We start from the raw sequence: 18,833 nt of genomic DNA on the forward strand, positions 1-18,833 counted from the left end.
AAAAGATATACTGGCATTAGAAAAAGTTCAGAGAAGGGCAACTATAATGATTAGGGGTTTGGAACGGGTCCCATATGAGGAGAGATTAAAGAGGCTCGGACTTTTCAGCTTGGAAAAGAGGAGACTAAGGGGGATATGATAGAGGTATTTAAAATCATGAGTTGTGTGGAGAAAGTGAATAAGGAAAAGTTATTTACTTGTTCCCATAAGAACTAGGGGCTACCAAATGAAATCAATGGGCAGCAGGTTTAAAACAAATAAAAGGAAGTTCTTCTTCACTCAGCGCACAGTCAGCCTGTAGAACTCCTTGCCTGAGGAGGTTGTGCAGGCGAGGACTATAACAGGTTTTAAAAGAGAACTAGATAAATTCATGGAGGTTAAGTCCATTAATGGCTATTAGCCAGGATAGGTAAGGAATGGTGTCCCTAGCCTCTGTTTGTCAAAGGGTGGAGATGGATGGCAGGAGAGAGAACACTTGATCATTACCTGTTAGGTTCACTCCCTCTGGGGCACCTGGCACTGGCCACTGTCAGTAGACCTTTGGTCTGACCCAGTATAGTCATTCTTATGCTCTAAAACGGATTTCTTGAGGACCTGCTCCATGATTTTTCCAGGGACTGAGGTGAGGCTGACTGGCTTGTAGTTCCCCAGATCCTCCTCCTCCTCTTTTTTAAAGATGGGCACTACATTAGCCTTTTTCCAGTCATCCGGGACTTCCCCCAATTGCCATGAGTTTTCAAAGATAATGGCCAATGGCTCTGCCATCACATCCACCAACTCCTTTAGCACCCTCAGATGCAGCGCATCCGGCCCCATGGACTTGTGCTCATCCAGCTTTTCTAAATAGTCCTGAACCTCTTCTTTCTCCACAAAGGGCTGGTCACCTCCTCCCCAGACTGCTGCCCAGGGCAGTAGTCAGGGAGCTGACCTTGTTCGTGAAGACAGAAGCAAAAAAAGCATTGAGTACATTAGCTTTTTCCACATCCTCTGTCACTAGGTTGCCTCCCTCATTCAGTAAGGGGCCCACACTTTCCTTGACTTTCTTCTTGTTGCTAACGTATCTGAAGAAACCCTTCTTGCTACTCTTAACATCTCTTGCTAGCTGCAACTCCAGGTGTGATTTGGCCTTCCTGATTTCACTCCTGCATGCCTGAGCAATATTTTTATACTCCTCTCTGGTCATTTGTCCAATCTTCCTCTTCGTGTAACATTCTTTTTTGTGTTTAAGATCAGCAAGGATTTCACTGTTAAGCCAAGCTGGTTGCCTGCCATATTTACTATTCTTTCTGCACGTCGGGATGGTTTGTTCCTGCAACCTCAATAAGGATTCTTGAAAATGCAGCCAGCTCTCCTGGACTCCTTTCCCCCTCATTCTCCCAGGGGATCCTGCCCATCAGTTCCCTGAGGGAGCCAAAGTCTGCTTTTCTGAAATCCAGGGTCCGTATTCTGCTGCTCTCCTTTCTTCCTTGTGTCAGGATTCTGAACTCGACCATCTCAGGGTCACTGTCTCCCAGGTTCCCATCCATTTTTGCTTCCCCTACTAATTCTTCCCTGTTTGTGAGCAGCAGGTCACGAAGAGTTCTTCCCCCAGTTGGTTCCTCCAGCACTGGTGGGGAAGGAGAATTGCTGCCACCCAAGAGGAACAGGGAACAGCTGTGTAAAGTTCAGATTATAGTAGGTCAGGGTGGGGAGCAAGAGGAAGAGAAACAAAAACGGGAGAGAAAAACCAAGGAGACAGAAACACAGAGAAGGGACAAGCAGGACTGGATGGAGCATCATAGGCGTTCTGGGCTAAGACAGGGCAACACTGGCTGGAAACTGAAGAGAATCTGTGGGAAGGAGAAGGGATTAGTGATTTAACGCTTATTCTCAGTTACTGGAAGAAGCATTTACTCCTAAATGAGAATATTAATTCTGGTGAATACCCACTGGGAAGAGGGAGTTCTAACAAAAATGAAACAATGCTAGACTCTTGAGGTCAATATTTTCTGAGGCTAAACAGCTTACCTGGTTGCTTCCTGAGCCTCATGGTCACTTATCAGATGCTCCGTCACAACAGGTTTCAGAGTAACAGCCGTGTTAGTCTGTCTTTGCAAAAAGGAAAGGAGTACTTGTGGCACCTTAGAGACTAACCAATTTATTTGAGCATAAGCTTTTGTGAGCTACAGCTCACTTCATCGGATGCATACCGTGGAAACTGTAGAAGACATTATATACACACAGAGACTCAAACCCAGTAATTTTACATCTGTTCTTCTTTTAGCTTGAGACATTGTTTTGCATTAAGAATTCTGAGGGATGCCAACCTCAAAAATGCTTATAACCTGCACCCTGTTTTACATAACTAGACATTTAAGGTTTGTCTATGCTATAAAAACTATCCATCACTGACAAACAGGTACAACTGAACCTGGAGCAAAGAGGGTTACCTCAATCAGCATATACTTGTTAAATATATGTGGAGAAACAGTCCCTGCCCCAAAGAGCTTACAATCCTGGACAAGCAACATACAAAGGGGGGCAAGAGGCATAAAACGTACAGTCAAAACATTCATCATTTTCCTTTGAGTCTGCAGCCAAATGCCCAGTAACACAAGATTGCAATGCAGCTAGCCTGGTTCAGCTCCCATTTCCTCAGAGAATGGAAAGGACACACCCAAACAGTCAGAGATCACCTCTTAACTAGGTGTCTCACACAGTGACAATCGCAACTGATCGCTATAGGTGAGTGGTTCTCAACCTTTCCAGACTACTGTACCCCTTTCAGGAATCTGAAGCCCAAGCCCTGCCACCCAGAGCTGAAGCATGTAACTTTGCTTTGTGGGACCCCACTGTGGTGTGGGGCTGCAGACAACTTCCCTGCTTGCCAGCCCTGCACTTGAGATCCCCCTGGGGATCACAATTCCCAGGTTAAGAAACACTGATCTAGATGAGTTGATGTACCCCTGGAAGACCTCTGCGTTCACGTATCCCTGGCTGAGAACCAATGCTATAGGTCATGGCTGAGGTAACTAACTGGTCCCTATATTTCATTTAGATGAGGTCAGTGACTGGTCCTTACCCATCATCATAGTTACTGATAAATGTAAAGCTGCCTCTGTAAACGAATGATGCTCTCTGTAACTCTCAATGGCCTGTTTCCAGCTTGCACTCCATGATGCAACTCTCAGATGCACAGAGCTTCATTAGTCATTAAAACATTCAGCTTGGAAATCTGCATTAGTTTAATCACAAAACATCCTTTCCTGACTTGAACACGCACACTATTTTGCCTCAGCCTGCCTCTTCGTCACTGTGGCGGACGTAGGAGTTACTGGTTTGCGGGAGGGGATGTACACCAGTTATAGGGGGACGTGGATGAACAACAGTTACCATACAAAGATAGGAGAGAGTAGAAGTTGGGCAGTGAGCTGAAATGTTAGAACCTGTTTATTGTGTGCTTGGGAGACAGTTACTCCATCCCTCATCTATGCTCGTTCTGTTTCTAGCAGCAGTTAAGATAAGTGCCCCTGCTGCACTCCCTAGGTTTGCAGACTTGCCATCCACTCAGCAACAAGTTACAGGCTGTGCTGAGCTGAACGGATGAGGAAGAGAGAACTGTGTGATAAATAACTAAGGAGCTGCATCACTGCAGGAAAAACATGTTAAAGTACACATGAAAAACCAAACACACAAACATGACGCACAAGGAGCGCAGAAAGAAACCGGCTGAAGGGGCAGCCCCTAGAAATCTGCTCCAGCTCTGACCCCAGCTCTGAAGAGAGAGAGAGTGAGACAGCCCCACATGAGTCCTGCGGAGAACTTAGCTCTGCGTGACAGGGGATATCACCTGTTTACCTCCCACCACCTCTTGAAGTAACTGTTACAAATTAAACTTTGTTCTTGTTTCTGGGATTTGACAACAAAACAAGTCAGAACAAGTCTGTTTGGAAAGCAACTATTCACTGCAACAATGTCCTGTAGACAGAATGTATTAAATGCTCAACTTAGCTGGAGGGAACTGCTCTATGAGTTCTGGAGGCAGAAAAAGGAGACCAGTAGCAGGAGTTGCCAATCTGATGGGGAAGGAGAACTGCTGCCACCCAAGAGGAACAGGGAACAGCTGTGTAAAGCTCAGATTATAGTAGGTCAGGGTGGGGAGCAAGAGGAAGAGAAACAAAAATGGGAGAGAAAAACCAAGGAGACGGAAACATAGAAAAGGGACAAGCGGGACTGGATGGAGCATCATAGGAGTTCTGGGCTAAGACAGGGCAACGCTGGCTGGAAACTGAAGAGAATCTGTGGGAAAGAGAAGGGATTAGTGATTTAACGCTTATTCTTAGTTACTGGAAGAAGCATTTACTCCTAAATGAGAATATTAATTCTGGTGAGTACCCACTGGGAAGAGGGAGTTCTAACAAAAATGAAACAATGCTAGACTCTGGAGGTCAATATTTTCTGAGGTTAAACAGCTTACCTGGTTGCTTCATCACCTCCTGAGTCTCATGGTCACTTATCAGATGCTCCATCACAACAATAACCACATTAGTATTCAAACCCAGTAATTTTACATCTATTCTTCTTTTAGCTTGAGACATTGTTTTGCATTAAGAATTCTGAGGGATGCCAACCCCAAAAATGCATATAACCTGCACCCTGTTTTACGTAACTAGACATTTAAGGTTTGTCTATGCTATAAAAATGATCCGTCACTGACAAACAGGTACAATTGAACCTGGAACAAAGAGGGTTACCTCAATCAGCATGGGACGGCAGGGCAAAAACACGCCGCATCTAGTGTGGGAGGGGAGAGCAAGGACACACTGTGTCCTGCACTATTTTAGAAACTGTGATTAAATCCTACTCTTCCCCTTGATTTCTGAAGCAGAATTTTGTAGCATGGTCAGGATTGTTTGAAGTGTTAATGTAGCCATGCTGGTCTAAAGAGGTCAGTTCTAAGGCTAAAGTTGTCAGGACTCTGGAGGCCTGGTCCTAGCACCTCCTGTGCACAGGAGGCCCAGGCTTTAGAGTCTCAATCCTGAGCCTGCTAGAGACTGATTTATATTTGACACATGCACAGCTTCCAGCTCTCTAAACTAAAGGATTGGCAGAAACACCATGAGGCTATGACAGGCTCAGTTACTATTTCTCTAGATATCTATACCAAGCTCATTGTTGTGGTCCCTTGGAAAAGAGAGCCCTACAGAGGGCAATCAGTGGGAGTGGGGTAATGAGGAGAATTTGTGGCATGCTCCTGTTAATCATTCACAGAACAACTAGCTTCCTCTAGGGCAGCCTTATAAAAACCAAGACCCAGTAGCTAATCAAGGGAGGCAGGCACAGCCAGGAGAAGATGATGAGTACAGGGTGAATCCAACTCCAAGAATCCTAAGAATTTGTCTAATTAGCTGACCTCATGGCAGGTGTCAAGTGAAATGATGGCCTCTGATATGCTTGGCTCCAGCTGACATTGGGCAGGACTTATTGAAACAAGGTAGAAAAATGCCTCTGGCCAGAAGCCAATGGAGGTGAGGCACTGACTGCACGGAAAGGAGACAGAGTCAGAGAAGCTGCCCTTTTCCCCAGTCCCTTTTGAAATACTCATTGCTAGATACCATCATGCAAGGGCCTAGACTCCACTGAGAGGATGCAGCCGAAACAGCTTGTCTGGAAATTCCACAGGACTGCAGTTGAGGGTTGTTAGCTACTGTGTTCATAGACAAGAACCAGGAGAGTGAGGTGCTCACACTGGGAGGCATGACTATCTGGGTAGTTAGACCAAACCTGTCTCTGTGGTATCTGAGCACCTTGTTACCTTCTGCTCCTATCCAATCCCATTAACTCAGACTTGCTGGTGTCGGACATCTGTTTAACTCTCCTTAACACTAAAGTAGCAGATTGCTGCTATGCAGCAAGAGCACTCAAGCCCAGCCACCAGGACTGTAGCAGGTTAATCTCAGACTGAAGTTTTGGGCATCCCTGCAGGGGATACTTTGAGAATCATTCCCAAAGAAGTTTGACATGAGGAAGAGTTTCAGTGACCGCAATCTTATCTCACCACACCACTTTTCCACTCTCAGTTAAGCAGAAAGGTCCCCTGCAGGGCAGCGACCTCTCTTCTAGCTGTGACATGAATATACTTTCACTATAGACCCAAGCTGGCAGAGAGATCAATCAAACCTTCAGGAGAGGGGATCCCAATTTGCAAGACACTCTTAGATCTGACAAGCAGCTGTGGGCTATGCTGCTCCCTGGCTTAAGTCTCTGCAGGCTCTGTTCACCCCTCATGTGCTGCACAGAAGCAGCTGTTGTGTTTCCAACAGATCCTTTAAAAACATACTATTATTTTTTTAACACATTGAGCTAAAGTAGCTTTGTCCTGTTACGGAAATGTGCATTCACTGTGCCTTGGAGTAACTGAGTCAGTGCCACCTTCCCCCCTCCTCTTCCTGCTCCCACCAGGAAATACCTAGGCAAAAGAACCAGAAACTCAGTCCCAGCCATCACTACAACACTACACCAGATTCTTCAGGTTCATCCCAACAAAACCAGTTCCTCATATAATGGATCTAACAGTGACTCTGTCGGAAAATACTCCTGAAGCCAGCTCTGAGAAGCGTACGGCAGTCAGGCCTGTTCTTTCCCATTAAGCACAATATGGGAAGGTGAACTAGTGGCTTTCTGGACTACTAAAGGTAGGAGCTCATAGCAGTCAGCTGATGCGTATAAAAAGGAAGCAAAACAAGTGTCTCTCTTGAGCCACAAGGAAAAGACACCTGGTGGAAACCCAGAGCATTTGTAACAAGGTGAAAGCAGATGGTGATGGGACATACATAGTGGCTGTCACTTCACCTAGTCTTCTTTCATCAGCATGCACTGCTGCAGGATGGGGCGTCTTTATTTGAGAATGACATGCACGCTTGGGCAAGTCACTTCACCTCTCCATGACTCAGTTTCTACAGCTGTAAAATGGCTTTTGTACCCACTCACCAGCCTCTCAGCTGTTTGGGGTCAGTTAATGCCTGTCCAGTGTTCTGAACACATAAAATGCTAAGTACTGTTATTGTAACAGCCTATCACTGACCCCAGGACCATAGTGTGACACCCTCTCCACATCCCAACCCCTGCTACCCTCCATCGTCCTCCTGCAGTATCTCACTCCCTTACAATCCTGCTGATATTTAGGCCACATAAAGATACCAGTAGGTAGAGGTGGCCCAGACATTCACCTAGCATGCCACATTTTAAGGGGCACCTAGATAGTCCACTGAATAGCAGTGCTCAGATAGTGGGCCATTTTTCAGACTCTTTAAGAAGCTCTTGAGCCCTCCTCCACAGACTCTGGTGACTCTATCAGCTTTTCGAGACACCTGCCCAGTTCTAAATTCTCTTTTGAAATTGTTAGTGTTGGAGTACGTATGTTAAAGCATTGATCTGCTGAAAGGTGTTAATGACTACCACCAAGCAGGTCTTTGATCTACAGACAATCAGACTTGGTTTAAGTCAATGGGTGTTGTCATAAATATAAAGGGAAGGGTAAACACCTTTAAATCCCTCCTGGTCAGAGGAAAAACCCTGTCACCTGTAAACGGTTAAGAAGCTAAAGATAACCTCGCTGGCACCTGACCACAATGACCAATGAGGAAACAAGATACTTTCAAAGCGGAGGGGGGGGGGGGGTAACAAAGGGTTCTCTCTGTCTGTGTGTTGCTTTTGCCAGGACCAGAGAAGGAATGCAGGTCAGAACTCCTGTAAAAAGATCAGTAAGCAATCTAGTTAGATATGCATTAGATTCTGTTTTGTTTAAATGGCTGGTAAAATAGCTGTGCTGAATGGAATATATATTCCTGTTTTTGTGTCTTTTTGTAACTTAAAGTTTAGCCTAGAGGGATTCTCTATATCTTGAATCTGGTTACCCTGTAAGGTATTTACCATCCTAATTTTACAGAGGTGATTCTTTTACTTTTTCTTTAATTAAAATTCTTCTAAGAACCTGATTGCTTTTTCCTTGTTCTTAAGATCCAAGGGTTTGGGTCTGTGCTCACCTATGCAAGTGGTGAGGATTTTTATCAAGCCTTCCCCAGAAAAGGGGATGTAGGGCTTAGGGGGGATTTTGAGGGGAAAGACATTTCCAAGTGGGCTCTTTCCCTGTTATGTTTGTTAGGCGCTTGGTGGTGGCAGCAATAAAGTCCAGGGACAAAAGGTAAAATAGTTTGTACCTTGGGGAAGTTTTAACCTAAGCTGGTAAAAATAAGCTTAGGGGGGTTTTCATGCAGGTCCCCACATCTGTACCCTAGAGTTCAGAGTGGGGAAGGAACCTTGACAGGTGTGCTAAGCACCCTTCCTACAGGTGAAATGGAAGGAGCAATTAAATGCTCCTTTATACAGTGATAACTGGAAACAGGAAGAGGGTACTGCCCAAAGTCTCACTAGGAGGCCTATGAGGACTAAGATGTGTGGTGTGACCGATTTTCCTGGGACTGGGTGCAATCACAGGGGCTAGGGGAGTGTACGCAAGCTGAGTGTGCTGGAGCAGAGAAAGACAGCAGAAAGCAAAAGAATCAGTGGTTGAGTGTGGCCCTGACATGGAGCAGAGAGACAGAGCTCCTTGGGCACAGAAATTACTAGATGAGCAGACTTGGAAACAACAAGAAAAGAAGATGCCTGCTGTTGTTTCTATTGTGTTCAAGGAAACAAGACTTTGGTGTAATCCTGTTTATAAACAAGAAATGCATACAAAGAATATACCTGATTCAGATCCTCAATTTCTTCTTCTAATGGAAAGAATTCTGCAAGGTCCCAAATATTGTCTAAGCACTCAGGACAAAGGTGCAATAGTAAATTTACCTGTTGCAGATAGAGGTCTCACATGATCATGCCCTGCTTTCTTGGCTTCTCTTGCTCAGTCATCCCCTTACATATTCTGTTGGCCCAGATCTCTACCTGGGTGGCTTCGTAGGGCATTTAAAATGAAAAGCAGAAGTTGTGGCCCAGCAGAAGCCCCTGAACAGCTTCCCTCCCTCAGGAAGCCTCCTCTTATGACACACCCTTGCTGCAGTAATAAGTAGGTTCCTCCCTAAGCAGAGGAAGTCCAGCTGGAAACAGTCAGCCCCTGACCCACCAAGCGATGTCATGTTTAGTCCAACCGGGTGTGACACTCCCACAAAGCCACACACATATCTGGGATTGTTGAATTAAATTTGAGTATAATTAGATTTGCATCCAGTCTCCGAGGTTCCTGCTGCTTCACATAAAATATGTAGATGGATCAGTTCATGACCTCACCATTAGACACAAAACATGACATTTAAAGTGTGATTCAGTACAACAGCCTGCACCAGGACAACAATCCGATAGGAAATGGAGACTAGCAGATAAGGTGCTTCCCCAAAGAAGGCCCCTGAGAACTTCTTTCAGACTCTTGGGGTCTGGACTGTGGTCCAGAAAGAAATAATCAGGAAAATGAGCAATAAATGTTAGAAATTAAATTGGACTAGGAGTTTCCATACTTACCCACTGTGAAAAAAGGAGATCTCTGCAAAACGCTAGGGACTTACCAACTGGAGGAGACACCCATGCACAGGGAGGTAGGAACAAGAGCTGGCTTTCTTTTATTGCTGGGGGAAGCTAGACTACCTGTGCAGTCTCTGAGAGTAATGCGGACAATCTGTGTGAAATAATCTTGGGCTGTGATAAGAGAAAATGAATTGATATTCCAATGCCCGATGAAGTGAGGCTGGGAGCCGCAGGCCCTTTAAATTGCACTTGGGGAAGCTAATCCACCCCAGTACAGTGCACCAGCTCTTGCCCCACACAGCGCACACACCCCTCATCAAGAGCAAAGCCTGTTCTGCCAGCAGCATGCCAACCATGCAGAAGTCCTCTCCGGACACAAGGCGAGTTCTGAGGTTGGCTGACAGAGGAAGGTGGTGTATTGAAGGAGGAGAAGGCATAGCCAGGGCAGACCTGTAACTTAGCAATTCCTTAGCTGCCACAATGCACAAGGCAGCCCTAACCTGTCCCAGTAGCTGAATTGTCTCCCAGCAGCCCCAGAATTGGGGAAGCACAGCTGCATGTGTTTGGTCCCTAATCCCTATGAGCACCCAGGCGGAACTAGATGGGTTAAAGAACACCATGAAGTCTGCAGTTGCAGCCTGGGAAACATCTTGTTGCAGTCTAGCAATCGGAAGTCCATAATATGCTAATTACCACTAATATGGTCTAGAGTCAGTGTTATCTAATTTACACCGCTGTAAATACCTCCCTACAGCAGGGGACTTAAACACATAAGGATGTTCTCAGTCAAAAACTTTAATCCAGTTGGAGTTAAGGTTAGTTTGTATCAATAATTTAAAGGAAAAAGCATATGAAACCCCTCCCCCAAAACACACACCCTGGAATGCCAGGAAGTTTAAAGTTAAGGTAGAACTACAACTTTTGAAATTATCTATCCCTAACACCCAGATTTGTCCCATCAATGTCCCATGAAGAGAACACTTTACTTCTTACAGCACCATAGTTGTCAAATCTCTGACTTACTGATGACCACGTAGACAAACCACAGAAACAGACATACACACTTTGCTAGTTCATGAACCAAAAAGAGCCTTCTCTATTTTTAAAGTGTGCATGTGCTACCAAATATAAAGGTGTCATTAGAACTGGCATATCTTTGTGTACAAACTTTTGAAGCCAAGATTGTAAAATTATGCCTTTATGGGCAAGATCATAGGACGCAGCAGCAACAAAGCATCACACAGAGATGTGAAACCAGTAATAAAGCCACGTTCTTGATAGGCAGCTTGTAAGCTGTACAAAAGAGTGTCTCATCCATATTTTACCTACCAGTACTGCAGCTTCACGAAGGTGAAGGTAACTACACAGGAAGAAAGCTGGGATGGGCCTATTTGCTTAATTTTTATTTTGCTTCTTTCTAAAGAGAATTTTCTTTGTGCTTGTCTTTGCCACTAGAAATTCCAGCCCTGTACCCTGGTCTCTAAGTGCCCCTACCTGGGTATTTCCATACTTTCCAATATTTGTTCTTAAACTTTACATTAACTGATCATTCCTTGGCTTTCTGAGCTGTGTTTTTATTACACAGCAGAATACCTTGAATGCTTTTTCCATGTAGCGTGACAAAGCTCTGCCCTTGTCTCTGTGGGTCCCGTGTTTCCTGAAAAATTTCACTAGCATCAGAGGCTCACTGTGACCCTCCACGTAACCCTTCTCTCGCTAGAGACAAGGGTCAGTCTACTAAGTCATTTTCATCATAAACCAGCAAGGGAAGTGAGGAGACGCTATCCTCCCTTGCAGTCTCTGTTGTCTCCCAGTCTCAGTGATTAATCCGGAGGGGGGGGGAGGGGGGGGGAGGGGGAGAGCAAAGGAAGGAGCCCAGGCCCACCCTCTACTCCAGGCTCCAGCCCAGGGACCCTAATAGTATCAGCTATGGTAGCTGACCTTTTAGAAACATGACACATACAATTCCCTGGGGTACTTCCCCACAGCAGCCCCCACTTAGAATCATAGAATATCAGGCTTGGAAGGGACCTCAGGAGGTCATCTAGTCCAACCACCTGCTCAAAGCAGGACCAATCCCCAACTAAATCATCCCAGTCAGGGCTTTGTCAAGCCTGACCTTAAAAATATCTAAGGAAGGAGATTCCACCACCTCCCTAGGTAACGCATTCCAGTGTTTCACCACCCTCCTAGTGAAAAAGTTTTTCCTAATATCCAACCTAAACCTCACCCACTGCAACTTGAGACCATTACTCCTTGTTCTGTCATCAGCTACCACTGAGAACAGTCTAGATTCATCCTCTCAAACCATCCCGATGTGTCGAAAGAATAGTAAATATGGCAGGTGACCAGCTTGGCTTAATGGTGAAATCAATTCTGAAATAGCTGCTTTCAACTACCTGAGAGGTGGTTCCAGAGAGGATGGTTCTAGACTATTCTCAGGGTGGAAGAGGACAGGACAAGGAGTAATGGTCTCAAGTTGCAGTGGGGGAGGTTTAGGTTGGATATTAGGAAAAACTTTTTCACTAGGAGGGTGGTGAAACACTGGAATGCGTTGCCTAGGGAGGTGGTGGAATCTCCTTCCTTAGAAGTTTTTAAGGTCAGGCTTGACAAAGCTCTGGTTGGAATGATTTAATTGGGATTGGTCCTGCTTTTGAGCAGGGGGTTGGACTAGATGACCTCCTGAGGTCCCTTCCAACCCTGATATTCTATGATTCTATGATTCTTTGGAACCCCCTTTCAGGTAGTTGAAAGCAGCTATCAAATCCCCCCTCATTCTTCTCTTCTGCAGACCAAACAATCCCAGTTCCCTCGGCCTCTCCTCATAAGTCATGTGTTCCAGTCCCCTAATCATTTTTGTTGCCTCCGCAGGACTCTTTCCAATTTCTCCACGTCCTTCTTGTAGTGTGGGGCCCAAAACTGGACACCGTACTCCAGATGAGGCCTCACCAATGTCGAATAGAGGGGAACAATCATGTCCCTCGATCTGCTGGCAATGCCCCTATGTATACATCCCAAAATGCCATTGGCCTTCTTGGCAACAAGGGAACACTGTTGACTCATATCCAGCTTCTCGTCCACTGTCACCCCTAGGTCTTTTTCTGCAGAACTGCTGCTGAGCCATTCGGTCCCTAGTCTGTAGCGGTGCATGGGATTCTTCCGTCCTAAGTGCAGGACTCTGCACTTGTCCTTGTTGAACCTCATCAGATTTCTTTTGGCCCAATCCTCTAATTTCTCTAGGGCCCTCTGTATCCTATCCCTCCCCTCCAGCGTATCTACCACTCCTCCCAGTTTAGTATCATCCGCAAATTTGCTGAGAGTGCAATCCACACCATCCTCCAGATCATTTATGAAGATATTGAAAAAAACCGGCCCCAGGACCGACCCTTGGGGCACTCCACTTGATACCGGCTGCCAACTAGACATGGAGCCATTGATCACTACCCGTTGAGCCCGACAATTTAGCCAGCTTTCTACCCACCTTATAGTGCATTCATCCAGCCCATACTTCCTTAACTTGCTGACAAGAATACTATGGGAGACCGTGTCAAAAGCTTTGCTAAAGTCAAGAAACAATACATCCACTGCTTTCCCTTCATCCACAGAACCAGTAATCTCATCATAAAAGGCGATTAGATTAGTCAGGCATGACCTTCCCTTGGTGAATCCATGCTGGCTGTTCCTGATCACTTTCCTCTCATGCAAGTGCTTCAGGATTGATTCTTTGAGGACCTGCTCCATGATTTTTCCAGGGACTGAGGTGAGGCTGACTGGCCTGTAGTTCCCAGGATCTTCCTTCTTCCCTTTTTTAAAGATTGGCACTACATTAGCCTTTTTCCAGTCATCCGGGACTTCCCCGGTCCGCCACGAGTTTTCAAAGATAATGGCCAGTGGCTCTGCAATCACATCCGCCAACTCCTTTAGCACTCTCAGATGCAGCGCATCCAGCCCCATGGACTTAAGCTCGTCCAGCTTTTCTAAATAGTCCCGAACCGCTTCTTTCTCCACAGAGGGCTGGTTACCTCCTCCCCACGCTGTGCTGCCCAGTGCAGTAGTCTGGGAGCTGACCGCGTTTGTGAAGACAGAGGCAAAAAAAGCATTGAGTACATTAGCTTTTTCCACATTCCCTGTCACTAGGTTGCCACCCTCATTCAGTAAGGCGCCCATGCTTTCCTTGACTTTCTTCTTGTTGCTAACATACCTGAAGAAACCCTTCTTGCTACTCTTAACATCTCTTGCTAGCTGCAACTCCAGGTGTGATTTGGCCTTCCTGATTTCACTCCTGCATGCCCAAGCAATACTTTTATACTCTTTTATATTTTATACTTAATTGGGGATTGGTCCTGCTTTGAGCAGGGGGTTGGAGTAGATGACCTCCTGAGGTCCCTTCCAACCCTGATATTCTATGATTCCCTGGTCATTTGTCCAATCTTCCACTTCTTGTAAGCTTCTTTTTTGTGTTTAAGATCAGCAAGGATTTCACTGTTAAGCTAAGCTGGTCGCCTGCTATATTTACTATTCTTTCTACACATTGGAATGGTTTGTCCCTGTAACCTCAATAAGGATTCTTGAAAATACAGCCAGCTCTCCTGGACTCCTTTCCCCCTCATGTTATTCTCCCAGGGGATCCTGCCCATCAGTTCCCTGAGGGAGTCAAAGTCCGCTTTTCTGAAGTCCAGGGTCCGTATTCTGCTGCTCTCCTTTCTTCCCTGTGTCAGGATCCTGAACTCAACCATCTCATGGTCACTGCCTCCCAGGTTCCCATCCGCTTTAGCTTCCCCTACTAATTCTTCCCGATTTGTGAGCAGCAGGTCAAGAAGAGCTCTGCCCCTAGTTGGTTTCTCCAGCACTTGCACCAGGAAATTGTCCCCTACCCTTTCCAAAAGTTTCTTGGATTGTCTGTGCACTGCTGTATTACTCTCCCAGCAGATATCAGGGTGATTGAAGTCTCCCATGAGAACCAGGGCCTGCGATCCAGTAACTTCCGTGAGTTGCCGGAAGAAAGCCTCGTCCACCTCATCCCCCTGGTCCGGTGGTCTCCCACCACGACATCACCCTTGTTGCTCACACTTCTAAACTTAATCCAGAGACACTCAGGTTTTTCTGCAGTTTCATACTTGAGCTCTGAGCAGTCATACTGCTCCCTTACATCCCTGGGCTCCCCCACCTTTTCTGCCCTGCCTGTCCCTCCTGAACAGTTTATATCCATCCATGACAGTACTCCGGTCATGTGAGTTATCCCACCAAGTCTTTGTTAATCCAATCACATCATAATTCCTTGACTGTGCCAGGACTTCTAGTTCTCCCTGCTTGTTTCCCAGGCTTCTTGCATTTGTGTATAGGCACTTGAGATAGCTTGCTGATCGTCCCTCTTTCTCAGTATGAGGCAGGAGCCTTGCCCTCTACGCACTCCTGCTCGTGCTTCCTCCCAGTATCCCGCTTCCCCACTTACCTCAGGGCTTTGGTCTCCTTCCCCCGGTGAACCTAGTTTAAAGCCCTCCTCACTAGGTTAGCTAGCCTGCTTGCGAAGATTCTCTTCCCTCTCTTCGTTAGGTGGAACCCGTCTCTGCCTAGCACTCCTCCTCCTTCTTGGAGCACCATCCCATGGTCAAAGAATCCAAAGCCTTCTCTCTGATACCACCTGCGTAGCCATTCGTTGACTTCCACAGTTCGACAGTCTCTACCAAGGCCTTTTCCTTCCACGGGGAGAATGGACGAGAAGACCACTTGCGCCTCAAACTCCTTTATCCTTCTTCCCAGAGCCACGTGGTCCACAGTGATCCGTTCAAGGTCATTCTTGGCAGTATCATTGGTGCCCACGTGGAGAAGCAGGAAGGCGTAGTGATCAGAGGGCTTGATGAGTCTCTGCAATCTCTCTGTCACATCATGAATCCTAGTTCCTGGCAAGCAGCAGACTTCTCGGTTTTCCTGGTCAGGGCAGCAGATAGATGACTCAGTCCCCCTGAGGAGAGAGTCCCTGACCACCACTTCACCCTTACCTCAGGGCCTCCTTCCTTGTGCCTGATATGGTGTGTTCTGCTCAGTCTCTCCAACAGCACAACTTCCTCCCACAGCTCCTGACATCCACACCCACCTGACCAACTGGGAGACTTTTAACTAGTTTCAGCCAGTCCCTGATTGGCTTCAGGTGTCCCAATCAACTTAGCTGTTCTCCCTGCCTTCTGAAAAGTTCTCAGTTGGCCCCAGGTGTCTTAATTGACCTGGAGCAGCTACCAGGGATTTGTTTAGCCTGGAGCTAATATTTCTGTCTCCCACTACTTTTCTATAGCCATCTGGCCTTGTCCCATCACAGTAGCTAGTGATTTGTATAACAATCAAAACTCCAGCTTCACTAAGTTGTTTTGTTTTTAATCTGGAAGCAGAGAGATGCCAGCAGCAGACAGCCTGTGTCTGTCTTTAATTTCCAATAAATGGTACCCTTTCCCTCTGTTAGCAGCCAATATGTTTTGTCACCTTTTTGTCAAATTGCTACAGAAACAGTTTCTCTCCCTGGCAGCAACAGCTGATTGATGGTCATAGAATCATAGAATCATAGAATATCAGGGTTGGAAGGGACCCCAGAAGGTCATCTAGTCCAACCCCCTGCTCAAAGCAGGACCAATTCCCAGTTAAATCATCCCAGCCAGGGCTTTGTCAAGCCTGACCTTAAAAACCTCTAAGGAAGGAGATTCTACCACCTCCCTAGGTAACGCATTCCAGTGTTTCACCACCCTCTTAGTGAAAAAGTTTTTCCTAATATCCAATCTAAACCTCCCCCACTGCAACTTGAGACCATTACTCCTCGTTCTGTCATCTGCTACCATTGAGAACAGTCTAGAGCCATCCTCTTTGGAACCCCCTTTCAGGTAGTTGAAAGCAGCTATCAAATCCCCCCTCATTCTTCTCTTCTGCAGGCTAAACAATCCCAGCTCCCTCAGCCTCTCCTCATAACTCATGTGTTCCAGTCCCCTAATCATTTTTGTTGCCCTTCGCTGGACTCTCTCCAATTTATCCACATCCTTCTTGAAGTGTGGGGCCCAAAACTGGACACAGTACTCCAGATGAGGCCTCACCAATGTTGAATAGAGGGGAACGATCACGTCCCTCGATCTGCTTGCTATGCCCCTACTTATACATCCCAAAATGCCATTGGCCTTCTTGGCAACAAGGGCACACTGCTGACTCATATCCAGCTTCTCGTCCACTGTCACCCCTAGGTCCTTTTCTGCAGAACTGCTGCCTAAACATTCGGTCCCTAGTCTGTAGCTGTGCATTGGGTTCTTCCGTCCTAAGTGCAGGACCCTGCACTTATCCTTATTGAACCTCATCAGATTCCTTTTGGCCCAATCTTCCAATTGGTCTAGGTCCTTCTGTATCCTATCCCTCCCCTCCAGCGTATCTACCACTCCTCCCAGTTTAGTATCATCCGCAAATTTGCTGAGAGTGCAATCCACACCATCCTCCAGATCATTTATGAAGATATTGAAAAAAACCGGCCCCAGGACCGACCCTTGGGGCACTCCACTTGATACCGGCTGCCAACTAGACATGGAGCCATTGATCACTACCCGTTGAGCCCGACAATTTAGCCAGCTTTCTACCCACCTTATAGTGCATTCATCCAGCCCATACTTCCTTAACTTGCTGACAAGAATACTATGGGAGACCGTGTCAAAAGCTTTGCTAAAGTCAAGAAACAATACATCCACTGCTTTCCCTTCATCCACAGAACCAGTAATCTCATCATAAAAGGCGATTAGATTAGTCAGGCATGACCTTCCCTTGGTGAATCCATGCTGGCTGTTCCTGATCACTTTCCTCTCATGCAAGTGCTTCAGGATTGATTCTTTGAGGACCTGCTCCATGATTTTTCCAGGGACTGAGGTGAGGCTGACTGGCCTGTAGTTCCCAGGATCTTCCTTCTTCCCTTTTTTAAAGATTGGCACTACATTAGCCTTTTTCCAGTCATCCGGGACTTCCCCGGTCCGCCACGAGTTTTCAAAGATAATGGCCAGTGGCTCTGCAATCACAGCCGCCAATTCCTTCAGCACTCTCGGATGCAACTCGTCCGGCCCCATGGACTTGTGCACGTCCAGCTTTTCTAAATAGTCCCTAACCGCCTCTATCTCCACAGAGGGCTGGCCATCTCTTCCGCATTTTGTGATGCCCAGCGCAGCAGTCTGGGAGCTGACCTTGTTAGTGAAAACAGAGGCAAAAAAAGCATTGAGTACATTAGCTTTTTCCACATCCTCTGTCACTAGGTTGCCTCCCTCATTCAGTAAGGGGCCCACACATTCCTTGGCTTTCTTCTTGTTGCCAACATACCTGAAGAAACCCTTCTTGTTACTCTTGACATCTCTGGCTAGCTGCAGCTCCAGGTGCGATTTGGCCCTCCTGATAACATTCCTACATGCCCGAGCAATATTTTTATACTCTTCCCTGGTCATATGTCCAACCTTCCACTTCTTGTAAGCTTCTTTTTTATGTTTAAGATCCGCTAGGCCCAGTTTGAGAACCCCTAAGTTCTCCTAAGTTCAAACCTCTAAGTTTGAGAACCCCTAAGCTATGTTTAAGATCCAGAGGCCCTTCAATCAGATGCTACATCACTGCACACAGATCTGATAACCAAGTCCAAAAGCACCCTTGCTACTTGCTTTGTGAGCGACTCATGAAGAGAAGGATTTGATAAGGCCCCAGTCAAGGGAAGACAAGGACCTTCCCTCTGAGGATCTCCTCACTGCATGGAAATCATGCCAAATTCAAAGGTTCACCAGCATAGTTGTAGTTTGACTTCTATATTTGGGGGGGAAGCTCCAATCAGGCCAATGAGGCTGGAGGAGGGCAAATTTTGCACCTGCCTTAGACTTGCAGTTTGGGGGGGGGCAATGTCCCGCTGTTCCCCCCAAACTATGCACAGGCCAGCCCTTCCTCTTGCTAAAGGTGCCGGGTAACCCTCATCACAGAGCCTGACAGGGGCTCTTTCCAGCTATTTCATGGGTTCTCAAACTGGGGGTCATGACCCCTCAGGGGATCGTGAGGTTATTATGTGTGTGTGTGGGGGGGTCGCAGTAAGCCTCCACCCCCAAATCCCACTTCATCTCCAGCATTTATAATAGTGTTAAATACAAAAGTGTTTTTAATTTATAAGGGGGGGGTCGCACTCAGAGGTTTGCTGTGTGAAAGGGGTCACCAGTACACAAGTTTGAGAACCCCTAAGCTATTTCCTGAAAGTGAAAGCCTTTCACACACTGGTTTCCCTGGACATGCTATCAGACTGTACTTTCAGTGTGAAGTTGAGAGCAGGAATCTGATTCCTATTGAATCAGCTTCTTCATAAT

The 18,833-nt window shown here is 46.4% G+C and overlaps 1 protein-coding gene across 4 annotated transcripts in view; it reads right to left on the reverse strand.

Annotated features, from left to right (window-relative positions):
• IKBKB (inhibitor of nuclear factor kappa B kinase subunit beta) overlaps nucleotides 1-18,833 on the reverse strand; it is a 74,021-nt gene that overhangs the window by 30,451 nt on the left and 24,737 nt on the right. Inside the window, exon 1 of one of the 4 annotated variants that reach the window (XM_073325023.2) lies at nucleotides 8,827-8,935. The exons of the other annotated variants lie outside the window; for them this stretch is intronic. The gene's annotated coding sequence lies outside the window, so the exon portion shown is untranslated. Of the gene's footprint in view, nucleotides 1-8,826; nucleotides 8,936-18,833 lie in introns of those variants that run through there. 4 annotated transcript variants of the gene reach the window in all.

The sequence above is a fragment of the Lepidochelys kempii genome, chromosome 26 (assembly GCF_965140285.1).
Source record: "Lepidochelys kempii isolate rLepKem1 chromosome 26, rLepKem1.hap1, whole genome shotgun sequence".
Classification (NCBI taxonomy): domain Eukaryota; kingdom Metazoa; phylum Chordata; order Testudines; family Cheloniidae; genus Lepidochelys; species Lepidochelys kempii.